Here is a 15805-nt window from a genome sequence, read left to right on the forward strand (position 1 = left end):
GGCCCCGGGTCGGAGGAGATGGCTTTGGCTGTGTTTGGTTTTGTTTCTTCTTCCCAAGATCCCGGGTGTGAAAGGGGCCAGAGGTGAAGTCCTGGGCTGGAAAGCCTCACGATTCAGCCCCGCAGCCCCAGGCCCTGAGTGTGGAGGAGGGCGGAGCGGGTCGGCGAAGGGCGCGGCTGCCGTTTTCCTGATGGGCTGGAGGGGCAGTGGCGCTTTCCGGACGAAGAGGGCCGGAAGGGTCCCCGAGACCTCCGCTGGGAGCCACGCACCCACCCAAGGATACGGCTCCAGGAGGCGACGGAGGAGGGCGGCTGCTTGCCCTGGCCCGAGCTGTGCGTCCCCCGCCTTGGCCACAGCAGTGGACATTCCCAGAAGAACAAGCGCCCGAGAGCACTGAGAAATTTTCCCCCGAGAAAACTTGACCCTCGTCCTGGCAGCAGGACACCTCGGGAAGAAAGCCACCCAGCGGCCACCTGGGCGAGACCGGCTGCCCGAGCAGGCGCGCGGGGCCTCTGGCCGCTGGCCCCGGGCTGCCAGCCCCCACCCGGACTCCCAGCCGTGCCAGGAGAGCAGCGTGGAGACGCACGCCGGGGCCCTCGGCAGGCTCTTGGGGCTCCCGGAGGCGGCGGCTAGCGTCTACGGCCATACCACCCTGAACGCGCCCGATCTCGTCTGATCTCGGAAGCTAAGCAGGGTCGGGCCTGGTTAGTACTTGGATGGGAGACCGCCTGGGAATACCGGGTGCTGTAGGCTTTTGCTCCTCCCTCCCTCGCTGCTCCTTTTGTCTTCGGGGACTTCGCCACCACCCCCCCCACCACCACCACCACCCCCAGCACCACCACCACCACCACCACCACAACGACCCACCGTGACCACGACCCCGACCCCGTCCGGGCCACCCGCCAGACCCACGCACACCGAATCCTCACAGCTACGTCCCCGAATCCTCTCCCCTCCCCACACTCTCCTGGGGCGCGCGCCCGCGACACGGGTCACCAGCGAGGTTGGTCCCAGGCCACGTTGGGGACCGCTCCCCAACTGCCCTCCAGGCGGGCGGGGAGGGACGTGCGGAAGCCATGAGAAAGTGGGTCCTGCACCCCAGCGGGCCCCACAGCGGGACGCGCCACACCTGGGCTCGCCACAAGGTGGTGCACTGGGTCCAGGGCAAGACGCCAGGGGACAGAGAAGCAGGGAGCCTCAGTCGGGTGCTGCTCCACGTCGCGCTCCGTCGCTCAACCCAAGACAGGGCAGCCAGCGCGCGACCTCTACGTGGGATCCCGCCTCCCACGGCAGAGCCTGCGGTCACAGGGACAGAGGGCGCAGGCCGCCAGAGCTCCGGATGCCAGCGGCAGCTCCCCGTCCCGCTCAAAGGGAGGGAGGGCCGCCGCTGGCGCCCAGTCGCCTGTGCCACCCTCCGGGTCTCAAAGCACTCCTCAGTCAGCTCAAGGACCGGGGCCACCTGGCCTTCGGGGTCACATGGGCTTGGGCACGACGGAAGGGACCGCTTGCCCCCGTGGAACAGACATTCTCCCCGTGGACAACCTCAGGTGCCGGGACCCTCTGCTCCGCCTTGGAAAACCCACCTTCTGCAATGTATGCCCAACGCAATCAGGCCGAGCAGATTGACCCCCTCGGCCCGGCCCCAGTGTGTGATGGGGCTCTGTGCGTGAGGGCTTGCTCTTCCCCACCTACACCAGGCACGGCATCTAACACACACACACACACACACACACACCACGCAGAGACACCCAGACCACGCACGCACGCACGGGGACGCACCCTCCTCTCCCCCACCCCACACACGAGCAGCCGAAGGACAAGAGGGTATGGCTGGGGCCTGAGCGGGAACAAGCGAAGCCTTGGTTTGCGGCCCCTCGGCCAACTGCATCAGGATTTTTGTCTGGGCTCGGAGGCCAGAGGATCTCTGCCATTTGCTAGCAGGGCCAGGGATGGCAGGAGGGTGGGTACGGGGCTCAGCCAGGGCCAGTTCTGCTGGCACGATCCTGTAGCACGTGGCCGCGTAGCACGGGGCCGGGTCTGAAGGAGGCCAAGCAGGGGCACAAGACCCAGCAGCGGCACAGGGAAGAGGCCCAGGGCACCCAGGAGCAGACGAGACCCGGGAGTCGTGCGTGCTTGGCGTGGCCGCGGGCCCCGTGACGCCCGAGGACTCGAGTGCTCAGCCCCGTGTAGTGGCCGCGAAGGCCTGCCTGGGAGAAACGCCCCGGGAGGCCGGCAGGAACCCGGGATCGGAAGGGATGTGGAGGGGCCCCGGGTCGGAGGAGATGGCTTTGGCTGTGTTTGGTTTTGTTTCTTCTTCCCAAGATCCCGGGTGTGAAAGGGGCCAGAGGTGAAGTCCTGGGCTGGAAAGCCTCACGATTCAGCCCCGCAGCCCCAGGCCCTGAGTGTGGAGGAGGGCGGAGCGGGTCGGCGAAGGGCGCGGCTGCCGTTTTCCTGATGGGCTGGAGGGGCAGTGGCGCTTTCCGGACGAAGAGGACCGGAAGGGTCCCCGAGACCTCCGCTGGGAGCCACGCACCCACCCAAGGATACGGCTCCAGGAGGCGACGGAGGAGGGCGGCTGCTTGCCCTGGCCCGAGCTGTGCGTCCCCCGCCTTGGCCACAGCAGTGGACATTCCCAGAAGAACAAGCGCCCGAGAGCACTGAGAAATTTTCCCCCGAGAAAACTTGACCCTCGTCCTGGCAGCAGGACACCTCGGGAAGAAAGCCACCCAGCGGCCACCTGGGCGAGACCGGCTGCCCGAGCAGGCGCGCGGGGCCTCTGGCCGCTGGCCCCGGGCTGCCAGCCCCCACCCGGACTCCCAGCCGTGCCAGGAGAGCAGCGTGGAGACGCACGCCGGGGCCCTCGGCAGGCTCTTGGGGCTCCCGGAGGCGGCGGCTAGCGTCTACGGCCATACCACCCTGAACGCGCCCGATCTCGTCTGATCTCGGAAGCTAAGCAGGGTCGGGCCTGGTTAGTACTTGGATGGGAGACCGCCTGGGAATACCGGGTGCTGTAGGCTTTTGCTCCTCCCTCCCTCGCTGCTCCTTTTGTCTTCGGGGACTTCGCCACCACCCCCCCCACCACCACCACCACCCCCAGCACCACCACCACCACCACCACCACAACGACCCACCGTGACCACGACCCCGACCCCGTCCGGGCCACCCGCCAGACCCACGCACACCGAATCCTCACAGCTACGTCCCCGAATCCTCTCCCCTCCCCACACTCTCCTGGGGCGCGCGCCCGCGACACGGGTCACCAGCGAGGTTGGTCCCAGGCCACGTTGGGGACCGCTCCCCAACTGCCCTCCAGGCGGGCGGGGAGGGACGTGCGGAAGCCATGAGAAAGTGGGTCCTGCACCCCAGCGGGCCCCACAGCGGGACGCGCCACACCTGGGCTCGCCACAAGGTGGTGCACTGGGTCCAGGGCAAGACGCCAGGGGACAGAGAAGCAGGGAGCCTCAGTCGGGTGCTGCTCCACGTCGCGCTCCGTCGCTCAACCCAAGACAGGGCAGCCAGCGCGCGACCTCTACGTGGGATCCCGCCTCCCACGGCAGAGCCTGCGGTCACAGGGACAGAGGGCGCAGGCCGCCAGAGCTCCGGATGCCAGCGGCAGCTCCCCGTCCCGCTCAAAGGGAGGGAGGGCCGCCGCTGGCGCCCAGTCGCCTGTGCCACCCTCCGGGTCTCAAAGCACTCCTCAGTCAGCTCAAGGACCGGGGCCACCTGGCCTTCGGGGTCACATGGGCTTGGGCACGACGGAAGGGACCGCTTGCCCCCGTGGAACAGACATTCTCCCCGTGGACAACCTCAGGTGCCGGGACCCTCTGCTCCGCCTTGGAAAACCCACCTTCTGCAATGTATGCCCAACGCAATCAGGCCGAGCAGATTGACCCCCTCGGCCCGGCCCCAGTGTGTGATGGGGCTCTGTGCGTGAGGGCTTGCTCTTCCCCACCTACACCTGGCACGGCATCTAACACACACACACACACACACACACACCACGCAGAGACACCCAGACCACGCACGCACGCACGGGGACGCACCCTCCTCTCCCCCACCCCACACACGAGCAGCCGAAGGACAAGAGGGTATGGCTGGGGCCTGAGCGGGAACAAGCGAAGCCTTGGTTTGCGGCCCCTCGGCCAACTGCATCAGGATTTTTGTCTGGGCTCGGAGGCCAGAGGATCTCTGCCATTTGCTAGCAGGGCCAGGGATGGCAGGAGGGTGGGTACGGGGCTCAGCCAGGGCCAGTTCTGCTGGCACGATCCTGTAGCACGTGGCCGCGTAGCACGGGGCCGGGTCTGAAGGAGGCCAAGCAGGGGCACAAGACCCAGCAGCGGCACAGGGAAGAGGCCCAGGGCACCCAGGAGCAGACGAGACCCGGGAGTCGTGCGTGCTTGGCGTGGCCGCGGGCCCCGTGACGCCCGAGGACTCGAGTGCTCAGCCCCGTGTAGTGGCCGCGAAGGCCTGCCTGGGAGAAACGCCCCGGGAGGCCGGCAGGAACCCGGGATCGGAAGGGATGTGGAGGGGCCCCGGGTCGGAGGAGATGGCTTTGGCTGTGTTTGGTTTTGTTTCTTCTTCCCAAGATCCCGGGTGTGAAAGGGGCCAGAGGTGAAGTCCTGGGCTGGAAAGCCTCACGATTCAGCCCCGCAGCCCCAGGCCCTGAGTGTGGAGGAGGGCGGAGCGGGTCGGCGAAGGGCGCGGCTGCCGTTTTCCTGATGGGCTGGAGGGGCAGTGGCGCTTTCCGGACGAAGAGGACCGGAAGGGTCCCCGAGACCTCCGCTGGGAGCCACGCACCCACCCAAGGATACGGCTCCAGGAGGCGACGGAGGAGGGCGGCTGCTTGCCCTGGCCCGAGCTGTGCGTCCCCCGCCTTGGCCACAGCAGTGGACATTCCCAGAAGAACAAGCGCCCGAGAGCACTGAGAAATTTTCCCCCGAGAAAACTTGACCCTCGTCCTGGCAGCAGGACACCTCGGGAAGAAAGCCACCCAGCGGCCACCTGGGCGAGACCGGCTGCCCGAGCAGGCGCGCGGGGCCTCTGGCCGCTGGCCCCGGGCTGCCAGCCCCCACCCGGACTCCCAGCCGTGCCAGGAGAGCAGCGTGGAGACGCACGCCGGGGCCCTCGGCAGGCTCTTGGGGCTCCCGGAGGCGGCGGCTAGCGTCTACGGCCATACCACCCTGAACGCGCCCGATCTCGTCTGATCTCGGAAGCTAAGCAGGGTCGGGCCTGGTTAGTACTTGGATGGGAGACCGCCTGGGAATACCGGGTGCTGTAGGCTTTTGCTCCTCCCTCCCTCGCTGCTCCTTTTGTCTTCGGGGACTTCGCCACCACCCCCCCCACCACCACCACCACCCCCAGCACCACCACCACCACCACCACCACAACGACCCACCGTGACCACGACCCCGACCCCGTCCGGGCCACCCGCCAGACCCACGCACACCGAATCCTCACAGCTACGTCCCCGAATCCTCTCCCCTCCCCACACTCTCCTGGGGCGCGCGCCCGCGACACGGGTCACCAGCGAGGTTGGTCCCAGGCCACGTTGGGGACCGCTCCCCAACTGCCCTCCAGGCGGGCGGGGAGGGACGTGCGGAAGCCATGAGAAAGTGGGTCCTGCACCCCAGCGGGCCCCACAGCGGGACGCGCCACACCTGGGCTCGCCACAAGGTGGTGCACTGGGTCCAGGGCAAGACGCCAGGGGACAGAGAAGCAGGGAGCCTCAGTCGGGTGCTGCTCCACGTCGCGCTCCGTCGCTCAACCCAAGACAGGGCAGCCAGCGCGCGACCTCTACGTGGGATCCCGCCTCCCACGGCAGAGCCTGCGGTCACAGGGACAGAGGGCGCAGGCCGCCAGAGCTCCGGATGCCAGCGGCAGCTCCCCGTCCCGCTCAAAGGGAGGGAGGGCCGCCGCTGGCGCCCAGTCGCCTGTGCCACCCTCCGGGTCTCAAAGCACTCCTCAGTCAGCTCAAGGACCGGGGCCACCTGGCCTTCGGGGTCACATGGGCTTGGGCACGACGGAAGGGACCGCTTGCCCCCGTGGAACAGACATTCTCCCCGTGGACAACCTCAGGTGCCGGGACCCTCTGCTCCGCCTTGGAAAACCCACCTTCTGCAATGTATGCCCAACGCAATCAGGCCGAGCAGATTGACCCCCTCGGCCCGGCCCCAGTGTGTGATGGGGCTCTGTGCGTGAGGGCTTGCTCTTCCCCACCTACACCAGGCACGGCATCTAACACACACACACACACACACACACACACACCACGCAGAGACACCCAGACCACGCACGCACGCACGGGGACGCACCCTCCTCTCCCCCACCCCACACACGAGCAGCCGAAGGACAAGAGGGTATGGCTGGGGCCTGAGCGGGAACAAGCGAAGCCTTGGTTTGCGGCCCCTCGGCCAACTGCATCAGGATTTTTGTCTGGGCTCGGAGGCCAGAGGATCTCTGCCATTTGCTAGCAGGGCCAGGGATGGCAGGAGGGTGGGTACGGGGCTCAGCCAGGGCCAGTTCTGCTGGCACGATCCTGTAGCACGTGGCCGCGTAGCACGGGGCCGGGTCTGAAGGAGGCCAAGCAGGGGCACAAGACCCAGCAGCGGCACAGGGAAGAGGCCCAGGGCACCCAGGAGCAGACGAGACCCGGGAGTCGTGCGTGCTTGGCGTGGCCGCGGGCCCCGTGACGCCCGAGGACTCGAGTGCTCAGCCCCGTGTAGTGGCCGCGAAGGCCTGCCTGGGAGAAACGCCCCGGGAGGCCGGCAGGAACCCGGGATCGGAAGGGATGTGGAGGGGCCCCGGGTCGGAGGAGATGGCTTTGGCTGTGTTTGGTTTTGTTTCTTCTTCCCAAGATCCCGGGTGTGAAAGGGGCCAGAGGTGAAGTCCTGGGCTGGAAAGCCTCACGATTCAGCCCCGCAGCCCCAGGCCCTGAGTGTGGAGGAGGGCGGAGCGGGTCGGCGAAGGGCGCGGCTGCCGTTTTCCTGATGGGCTGGAGGGGCAGTGGCGCTTTCCGGACGAAGAGGACCGGAAGGGTCCCCGAGACCTCCGCTGGGAGCCACGCACCCACCCAAGGATACGGCTCCAGGAGGCGACGGAGGAGGGCGGCTGCTTGCCCTGGCCCGAGCTGTGCGTCCCCCGCCTTGGCCACAGCAGTGGACATTCCCAGAAGAACAAGCGCCCGAGAGCACTGAGAAATTTTCCCCCGAGAAAACTTGACCCTCGTCCTGGCAGCAGGACACCTCGGGAAGAAAGCCACCCAGCGGCCACCTGGGCGAGACCGGCTGCCCGAGCAGGCGCGCGGGGCCTCTGGCCGCTGGCCCCGGGCTGCCAGCCCCCACCCGGACTCCCAGCCGTGCCAGGAGAGCAGCGTGGAGACGCACGCCGGGGCCCTCGGCAGGCTCTTGGGGCTCCCGGAGGCGGCGGCTAGCGTCTACGGCCATACCACCCTGAACGCGCCCGATCTCGTCTGATCTCGGAAGCTAAGCAGGGTCGGGCCTGGTTAGTACTTGGATGGGAGACCGCCTGGGAATACCGGGTGCTGTAGGCTTTTGCTCCTCCCTCCCTCGCTGCTCCTTTTGTCTTCGGGGACTTCGCCACCACCCCCCCCACCACCACCACCACCCCCAGCACCACCACCACCACCACCACCACAACGACCCACCGTGACCACGACCCCGACCCCGTCCGGGCCACCCGCCAGACCCACGCACACCGAATCCTCACAGCTACGTCCCCGAATCCTCTCCCCTCCCCACACTCTCCTGGGGCGCGCGCCCGCGACACGGGTCACCAGCGAGGTTGGTCCCAGGCCACGTTGGGGACCGCTCCCCAACTGCCCTCCAGGCGGGCGGGGAGGGACGTGCGGAAGCCATGAGAAAGTGGGTCCTGCACCCCAGCGGGCCCCACAGCGGGACGCGCCACACCTGGGCTCGCCACAAGGTGGTGCACTGGGTCCAGGGCAAGACGCCAGGGGACAGAGAAGCAGGGAGCCTCAGTCGGGTGCTGCTCCACGTCGCGCTCCGTCGCTCAACCCAAGACAGGGCAGCCAGCGCGCGACCTCTACGTGGGATCCCGCCTCCCACGGCAGAGCCTGCGGTCACAGGGACAGAGGGCGCAGGCCGCCAGAGCTCCGGATGCCAGCGGCAGCTCCCCGTCCCGCTCAAAGGGAGGGAGGGCCGCCGCTGGCGCCCAGTCGCCTGTGCCACCCTCCGGGTCTCAAAGCACTCCTCAGTCAGCTCAAGGACCGGGGCCACCTGGCCTTCGGGGTCACATGGGCTTGGGCACGACGGAAGGGACCGCTTGCCCCCGTGGAACAGACATTCTCCCCGTGGACAACCTCAGGTGCCGGGACCCTCTGCTCCGCCTTGGAAAACCCACCTTCTGCAATGTATGCCCAACGCAATCAGGCCGAGCAGATTGACCCCCTCGGCCCGGCCCCAGTGTGTGATGGGGCTCTGTGCGTGAGGGCTTGCTCTTCCCCACCTACACCAGGCACGGCATCTACACACACACACACACACACACACACACACCACGCAGAGACACCCAGACCACGCACGCACGCACGGGGACGCACCCTCCTCTCCCCCACCCCACACACGAGCAGCCGAAGGACAAGAGGGTATGGCTGGGGCCTGAGCGGGAACAAGCGAAGCCTTGGTTTGCGGCCCCTCGGCCAACTGCATCAGGATTTTTGTCTGGGCTCGGAGGCCAGAGGATCTCTGCCATTTGCTAGCAGGGCCAGGGATGGCAGGAGGGTGGGTACGGGGCTCAGCCAGGGCCAGTTCTGCTGGCACGATCCTGTAGCACGTGGCCGCGTAGCACGGGGCCGGGTCTGAAGGAGGCCAAGCAGGGGCACAAGACCCAGCAGCGGCACAGGGAAGAGGCCCAGGGCACCCAGGAGCAGACGAGACCCGGGAGTCGTGCGTGCTTGGCGTGGCCGCGGGCCCCGTGACGCCCGAGGACTCGAGTGCTCAGCCCCGTGTAGTGGCCGCGAAGGCCTGCCTGGGAGAAACGCCCCGGGAGGCCGGCAGGAACCCGGGATCGGAAGGGATGTGGAGGGGCCCCGGGTCGGAGGAGATGGCTTTGGCTGTGTTTGGTTTTGTTTCTTCTTCCCAAGATCCCGGGTGTGAAAGGGGCCAGAGGTGAAGTCCTGGGCTGGAAAGCCTCACGATTCAGCCCCGCAGCCCCAGGCCCTGAGTGTGGAGGAGGGCGGAGCGGGTCGGCGAAGGGCGCGGCTGCCGTTTTCCTGATGGGCTGGAGGGGCAGTGGCGCTTTCCGGACGAAGAGGACCGGAAGGGTCCCCGAGACCTCCGCTGGGAGCCACGCACCCACCCAAGGATACGGCTCCAGGAGGCGACGGAGGAGGGCGGCTGCTTGCCCTGGCCCGAGCTGTGCGTCCCCCGCCTTGGCCACAGCAGTGGACATTCCCAGAAGAACAAGCGCCCGAGAGCACTGAGAAATTTTCCCCCGAGAAAACTTGACCCTCGTCCTGGCAGCAGGACACCTCGGGAAGAAAGCCACCCAGCGGCCACCTGGGCGAGACCGGCTGCCCGAGCAGGCGCGCGGGGCCTCTGGCCGCTGGCCCCGGGCTGCCAGCCCCCACCCGGACTCCCAGCCGTGCCAGGAGAGCAGCGTGGAGACGCACGCCGGGGCCCTCGGCAGGCTCTTGGGGCTCCCGGAGGCGGCGGCTAGCGTCTACGGCCATACCACCCTGAACGCGCCCGATCTCGTCTGATCTCGGAAGCTAAGCAGGGTCGGGCCTGGTTAGTACTTGGATGGGAGACCGCCTGGGAATACCGGGTGCTGTAGGCTTTTGCTCCTCCCTCCCTCGCTGCTCCTTTTGTCTTCGGGGACTTCGCCACCACCCCCCCCACCACCACCACCACCCCCAGCACCACCACCACCACCACCACCACAACGACCCACCGTGACCACGACCCCGACCCCGTCCGGGCCACCCGCCAGACCCACGCACACCGAATCCTCACAGCTACGTCCCCGAATCCTCTCCCCTCCCCACACTCTCCTGGGGCGCGCGCCCGCGACACGGGTCACCAGCGAGGTTGGTCCCAGGCCACGTTGGGGACCGCTCCCCAACTGCCCTCCAGGCGGGCGGGGAGGGACGTGCGGAAGCCATGAGAAAGTGGGTCCTGCACCCCAGCGGGCCCCACAGCGGGACGCGCCACACCTGGGCTCGCCACAAGGTGGTGCACTGGGTCCAGGGCAAGACGCCAGGGGACAGAGAAGCAGGGAGCCTCAGTCGGGTGCTGCTCCACGTCGCGCTCCGTCGCTCAACCCAAGACAGGGCAGCCAGCGCGCGACCTCTACGTGGGATCCCGCCTCCCACGGCAGAGCCTGCGGTCACAGGGACAGAGGGCGCAGGCCGCCAGAGCTCCGGATGCCAGCGGCAGCTCCCCGTCCCGCTCAAAGGGAGGGAGGGCCGCCGCTGGCGCCCAGTCGCCTGTGCCACCCTCCGGGTCTCAAAGCACTCCTCAGTCAGCTCAAGGACCGGGGCCACCTGGCCTTCGGGGTCACATGGGCTTGGGCACGACGGAAGGGACCGCTTGCCCCCGTGGAACAGACATTCTCCCCGTGGACAACCTCAGGTGCCGGGACCCTCTGCTCCGCCTTGGAAAACCCACCTTCTGCAATGTATGCCCAACGCAATCAGGCCGAGCAGATTGACCCCCTCGGCCCGGCCCCAGTGTGTGATGGGGCTCTGTGCGTGAGGGCTTGCTCTTCCCCACCTACACCAGGCACGGCATCTAACACACACACACACACACACACACACACACCACGCAGAGACACCCAGACCACGCACGCACGCACGGGGACGCACCCTCCTCTCCCCCACCCCACACACGAGCAGCCGAAGGACAAGAGGGTATGGCTGGGGCCTGAGCGGGAACAAGCGAAGCCTTGGTTTGCGGCCCCTCGGCCAACTGCATCAGGATTTTTGTCTGGGCTCGGAGGCCAGAGGATCTCTGCCATTTGCTAGCAGGGCCAGGGATGGCAGGAGGGTGGGTACGGGGCTCAGCCAGGGCCAGTTCTGCTGGCACGATCCTGTAGCACGTGGCCGCGTAGCACGGGGCCGGGTCTGAAGGAGGCCAAGCAGGGGCACAAGACCCAGCAGCGGCACAGGGAAGAGGCCCAGGGCACCCAGGAGCAGACGAGACCCGGGAGTCGTGCGTGCTTGGCGTGGCCGCGGGCCCCGTGACGCCCGAGGACTCGAGTGCTCAGCCCCGTGTAGTGGCCGCGAAGGCCTGCCTGGGAGAAACGCCCCGGGAGGCCGGCAGGAACCCGGGATCGGAAGGGATGTGGAGGGGCCCCGGGTCGGAGGAGATGGCTTTGGCTGTGTTTGGTTTTGTTTCTTCTTCCCAAGATCCCGGGTGTGAAAGGGGCCAGAGGTGAAGTCCTGGGCTGGAAAGCCTCACGATTCAGCCCCGCAGCCCCAGGCCCTGAGTGTGGAGGAGGGCGGAGCGGGTCGGCGAAGGGCGCGGCTGCCGTTTTCCTGATGGGCTGGAGGGGCAGTGGCGCTTTCCGGACGAAGAGGACCGGAAGGGTCCCCGAGACCTCCGCTGGGAGCCACGCACCCACCCAAGGATACGGCTCCAGGAGGCGACGGAGGAGGGCGGCTGCTTGCCCTGGCCCGAGCTGTGCGTCCCCCGCCTTGGCCACAGCAGTGGACATTCCCAGAAGAACAAGCGCCCGAGAGCACTGAGAAATTTTCCCCCGAGAAAACTTGACCCTCGTCCTGGCAGCAGGACACCTCGGGAAGAAAGCCACCCAGCGGCCACCTGGGCGAGACCGGCTGCCCGAGCAGGCGCGCGGGGCCTCTGGCCGCTGGCCCCGGGCTGCCAGCCCCCACCCGGACTCCCAGCCGTGCCAGGAGAGCAGCGTGGAGACGCACGCCGGGGCCCTCGGCAGGCTCTTGGGGCTCCCGGAGGCGGCGGCTAGCGTCTACGGCCATACCACCCTGAACGCGCCCGATCTCGTCTGATCTCGGAAGCTAAGCAGGGTCGGGCCTGGTTAGTACTTGGATGGGAGACCGCCTGGGAATACCGGGTGCTGTAGGCTTTTGCTCCTCCCTCCCTCGCTGCTCCTTTTGTCTTCGGGGACTTCGCCACCACCCCCCCCACCACCACCACCACCCCCAGCACCACCACCACCACCACCACCACAACGACCCACCGTGACCACGACCCCGACCCCGTCCGGGCCACCCGCCAGACCCACGCACACCGAATCCTCACAGCTACGTCCCCGAATCCTCTCCCCTCCCCACACTCTCCTGGGGCGCGCGCCCGCGACACGGGTCACCAGCGAGGTTGGTCCCAGGCCACGTTGGGGACCGCTCCCCAACTGCCCTCCAGGCGGGCGGGGAGGGACGTGCGGAAGCCATGAGAAAGTGGGTCCTGCACCCCAGCGGGCCCCACAGCGGGACGCGCCACACCTGGGCTCGCCACAAGGTGGTGCACTGGGTCCAGGGCAAGACGCCAGGGGACAGAGAAGCAGGGAGCCTCAGTCGGGTGCTGCTCCACGTCGCGCTCCGTCGCTCAGTCGCTCAACCCAAGACAGGGCAGCCAGCGCGCGACCTCTACGTGGGATCCCGCCTCCCACGGCAGAGCCTGCGGTCACAGGGACAGAGGGCGCAGGCCGCCAGAGCTCCGGATGCCAGCGGCAGCTCCCCGTCCCGCTCAAAGGGAGGGAGGGCCGCCGCTGGCGCCCAGTCGCCTGTGCCACCCTCCGGGTCTCAAAGCACTCCTCAGTCAGCTCAAGGACCGGGGCCACCTGGCCTTCGGGGTCACATGGGCTTGGGCACGACGGAAGGGACCGCTTGCCCCCGTGGAACAGACATTCTCCCCGTGGACAACCTCAGGTGCCGGGACCCTCTGCTCCGCCTTGGAAAACCCACCTTCTGCAATGTATGCCCAACGCAATCAGGCCGAGCAGATTGACCCCCTCGGCCCGGCCCCAGTGTGTGATGGGGCTCTGTGCGTGAGGGCTTGCTCTTCCCCACCTACACCAGGCACGGCATCTAACACACACACACACACACACACACCACGCAGAGACACCCAGACCACGCACGCACGCACGGGGACGCACCCTCCTCTCCCCCACCCCACACACGAGCAGCCGAAGGACAAGAGGGTATGGCTGGGGCCTGAGCGGGAACAAGCGAAGCCTTGGTTTGCGGCCCCTCGGCCAACTGCATCAGGATTTTTGTCTGGGCTCGGAGGCCAGAGGATCTCTGCCATTTGCTAGCAGGGCCAGGGATGGCAGGAGGGTGGGTACGGGGCTCAGCCAGGGCCAGTTCTGCTGGCACGATCCTGTAGCACGTGGCCGCGTAGCACGGGGCCGGGTCTGAAGGAGGCCAAGCAGGGGCACAAGACCCAGCAGCGGCACAGGGAAGAGGCCCAGGGCACCCAGGAGCAGACGAGACCCGGGAGTCGTGCGTGCTTGGCGTGGCCGCGGGCCCCGTGACGCCCGAGGACTCGAGTGCTCAGCCCCGTGTAGTGGCCGCGAAGGCCTGCCTGGGAGAAACGCCCCGGGAGGCCGGCAGGAACCCGGGATCGGAAGGGATGTGGAGGGGCCCCGGGTCGGAGGAGATGGCTTTGGCTGTGTTTGGTTTTGTTTCTTCTTCCCAAGATCCCGGGTGTGAAAGGGGCCAGAGGTGAAGTCCTGGGCTGGAAAGCCTCACGATTCAGCCCCGCAGCCCCAGGCCCTGAGTGTGGAGGAGGGCGGAGCGGGTCGGCGAAGGGCGCGGCTGCCGTTTTCCTGATGGGCTGGAGGGGCAGTGGCGCTTTCCGGACGAAGAGGACCGGAAGGGTCCCCGAGACCTCCGCTGGGAGCCACGCACCCACCCAAGGATACGGCTCCAGGAGGCGACGGAGGAGGGCGGCTGCTTGCCCTGGCCCGAGCTGTGCGTCCCCCGCCTTGGCCACAGCAGTGGACATTCCCAGAAGAACAAGCGCCCGAGAGCACTGAGAAATTTTCCCCCGAGAAAACTTGACCCTCGTCCTGGCAGCAGGACACCTCGGGAAGAAAGCCACCCAGCGGCCACCTGGGCGAGACCGGCTGCCCGAGCAGGCGCGCGGGGCCTCTGGCCGCTGGCCCCGGGCTGCCAGCCCCCACCCGGACTCCCAGCCGTGCCAGGAGAGCAGCGTGGAGACGCACGCCGGGGCCCTCGGCAGGCTCTTGGGGCTCCCGGAGGCGGCGGCTAGCGTCTACGGCCATACCACCCTGAACGCGCCCGATCTCGTCTGATCTCGGAAGCTAAGCAGGGTCGGGCCTGGTTAGTACTTGGATGGGAGACCGCCTGGGAATACCGGGTGCTGTAGGCTTTTGCTCCTCCCTCCCTCGCTGCTCCTTTTGTCTTCGGGGACTTCGCCACCACCCCCCCCACCACCACCACCACCCCCAGCACCACCACCACCACCACCACCACCACAATGACCCACCGTGACCACGACCCCGACCCCGTCCGGGCCACCCGCCAGACCCACGCACACCGAATCCTCACAGCTACGTCCCCGAATCCTCTCCCCTCCCCACACTCTCCTGGGGCGCGCGCCCGCGACACGGGTCACCAGCGAGGTTGGTCCCAGGCCACGTTGGGGACCGCTCCCCAACTGCCCTCCAGGCGGGCGGGGAGGGACGTGCGGAAGCCATGAGAAAGTGGGTCCTGCACCCCAGCGGGCCCCACAGCGGGACGCGCCACACCTGGGCTCGCCACAAGGTGGTGCACTGGGTCCAGGGCAAGACGCCAGGGGACAGAGAAGCAGGGAGCCTCAGTCGGGTGCTGCTCCACGTTGCGCTCCGTCGCTCAACCCAAGACAGGGCAGCCAGCGCGCGACCTCTACGTGGGATCCCGCCTCCCACGGCAGAGCCTGCGGTCACAGGGACAGAGGGCGCAGGCCGCCAGAGCTCCGGATGCCAGCGGCAGCTCCCCGTCCCGCTCAAAGGGAGGGAGGGCCGCCGCTGGCGCCCAGTCGCCTGTGCCACCCTCCGGGTCTCAAAGCACTCCTCAGTCAGCTCAAGGACCGGGGCCACCTGGCCTTCGGGGTCACATGGGCTTGGGCACGACGGAAGGGACCGCTTGCCCCCGTGGAACAGACATTCTCCCCGTGGACAACCTCAGGTGCCGGGACCCTCTGCTCCGCCTTGGAAAACCCACCTTCTGCAATGTATGCCCAACGCAATCAGGCCGAGCAGATTGACCCCCTCGGCCCGGCCCCAGTGTGTGATGGGGCTCTGTGCGTGAGGGCTTGCTCTTCCCCACCTACACCAGGCACGGCATCTAACACACACACACACACACACACACACCACGCAGAGACACCCAGACCACGCACGCACGCACGGGGACGCACCCTCCTCTCCCCCACCCCACACACGAGCAGCCGAAGGACAAGAGGGTATGGCTGGGGCCTGAGCGGGAACAAGCGAAGCCTTGGTTTGCGGCCCCTCGGCCAACTGCATCAGGATTTTTGTCTGGGCTCGGAGGCCAGAGGATCTCTGCCATTTGCTAGCAGGGCCAGGGATGGCAGGAGGGTGGGTACGGGGCTCAGCCAGGGCCAGTTCTGCTGGCACGATCCTGTAGCACGTGGCCGCGTAGCACGGGGCCGGGTCTGAAGGAGGCCAAGCAGGGGCACAAGACCCAGCAGCGGCACAGGGAAGAGGCCCAGGGCACCCAGGAGCAGACGAGACCCGGGAGTCGTGCGTGCTTGGCGTGGCCGCGGGCCCCGTGACGCCCGAGGACTCGAGTGCTCAGCCCCGTGTAGTGGCCGCGAAG

The 15805-nt window shown here is 67.8% G+C and overlaps 7 non-coding genes across 7 annotated transcripts; all 7 read left to right on the top strand.

Annotated features, from left to right (window-relative positions):
• Window positions 1-634: 634 nt before the first annotated feature.
• LOC141420458 (5S ribosomal RNA) lies at window positions 635-753 on the top strand. The gene has a single exon (XR_012444998.1). It is a non-coding gene; the product is annotated as a 5S ribosomal RNA (ribosomal RNA).
• A 2145-nt stretch (window positions 754-2898) lies between these two features.
• On the top strand, window positions 2899-3017 carry LOC141420469 (5S ribosomal RNA). Its single transcript, XR_012445009.1, has one exon. It is a non-coding gene; the product is annotated as a 5S ribosomal RNA (ribosomal RNA).
• Window positions 3018-5162: 2145 nt separating this feature from the next.
• On the top strand, window positions 5163-5281 carry LOC141420478 (5S ribosomal RNA). The gene has a single exon (XR_012445018.1). It is a non-coding gene; the product is annotated as a 5S ribosomal RNA (ribosomal RNA).
• A 2149-nt stretch (window positions 5282-7430) lies between these two features.
• On the top strand, window positions 7431-7549 carry LOC141420479 (5S ribosomal RNA). The gene has a single exon (XR_012445019.1). It is a non-coding gene; the product is annotated as a 5S ribosomal RNA (ribosomal RNA).
• Window positions 7550-9697: 2148 nt separating this feature from the next.
• LOC141420448 (5S ribosomal RNA) lies at window positions 9698-9816 on the top strand. The gene has a single exon (XR_012444988.1). It is a non-coding gene; the product is annotated as a 5S ribosomal RNA (ribosomal RNA).
• A 2149-nt stretch (window positions 9817-11965) lies between these two features.
• Window positions 11966-12084, top strand: LOC141420449 (5S ribosomal RNA). Its single transcript, XR_012444989.1, has one exon. It is a non-coding gene; the product is annotated as a 5S ribosomal RNA (ribosomal RNA).
• A 2151-nt stretch (window positions 12085-14235) lies between these two features.
• LOC141420450 (5S ribosomal RNA) lies at window positions 14236-14354 on the top strand. The gene has a single exon (XR_012444990.1). It is a non-coding gene; the product is annotated as a 5S ribosomal RNA (ribosomal RNA).
• The last annotated feature ends 1451 nt before the right edge of the window (window positions 14355-15805 follow it).

Source organism: Castor canadensis, unplaced genomic scaffold, assembly GCF_047511655.1.
Source record: "Castor canadensis unplaced genomic scaffold, mCasCan1.hap1v2 HAP1_SCAFFOLD_228, whole genome shotgun sequence".
Taxonomy (NCBI): domain Eukaryota; kingdom Metazoa; phylum Chordata; class Mammalia; order Rodentia; family Castoridae; genus Castor; species Castor canadensis.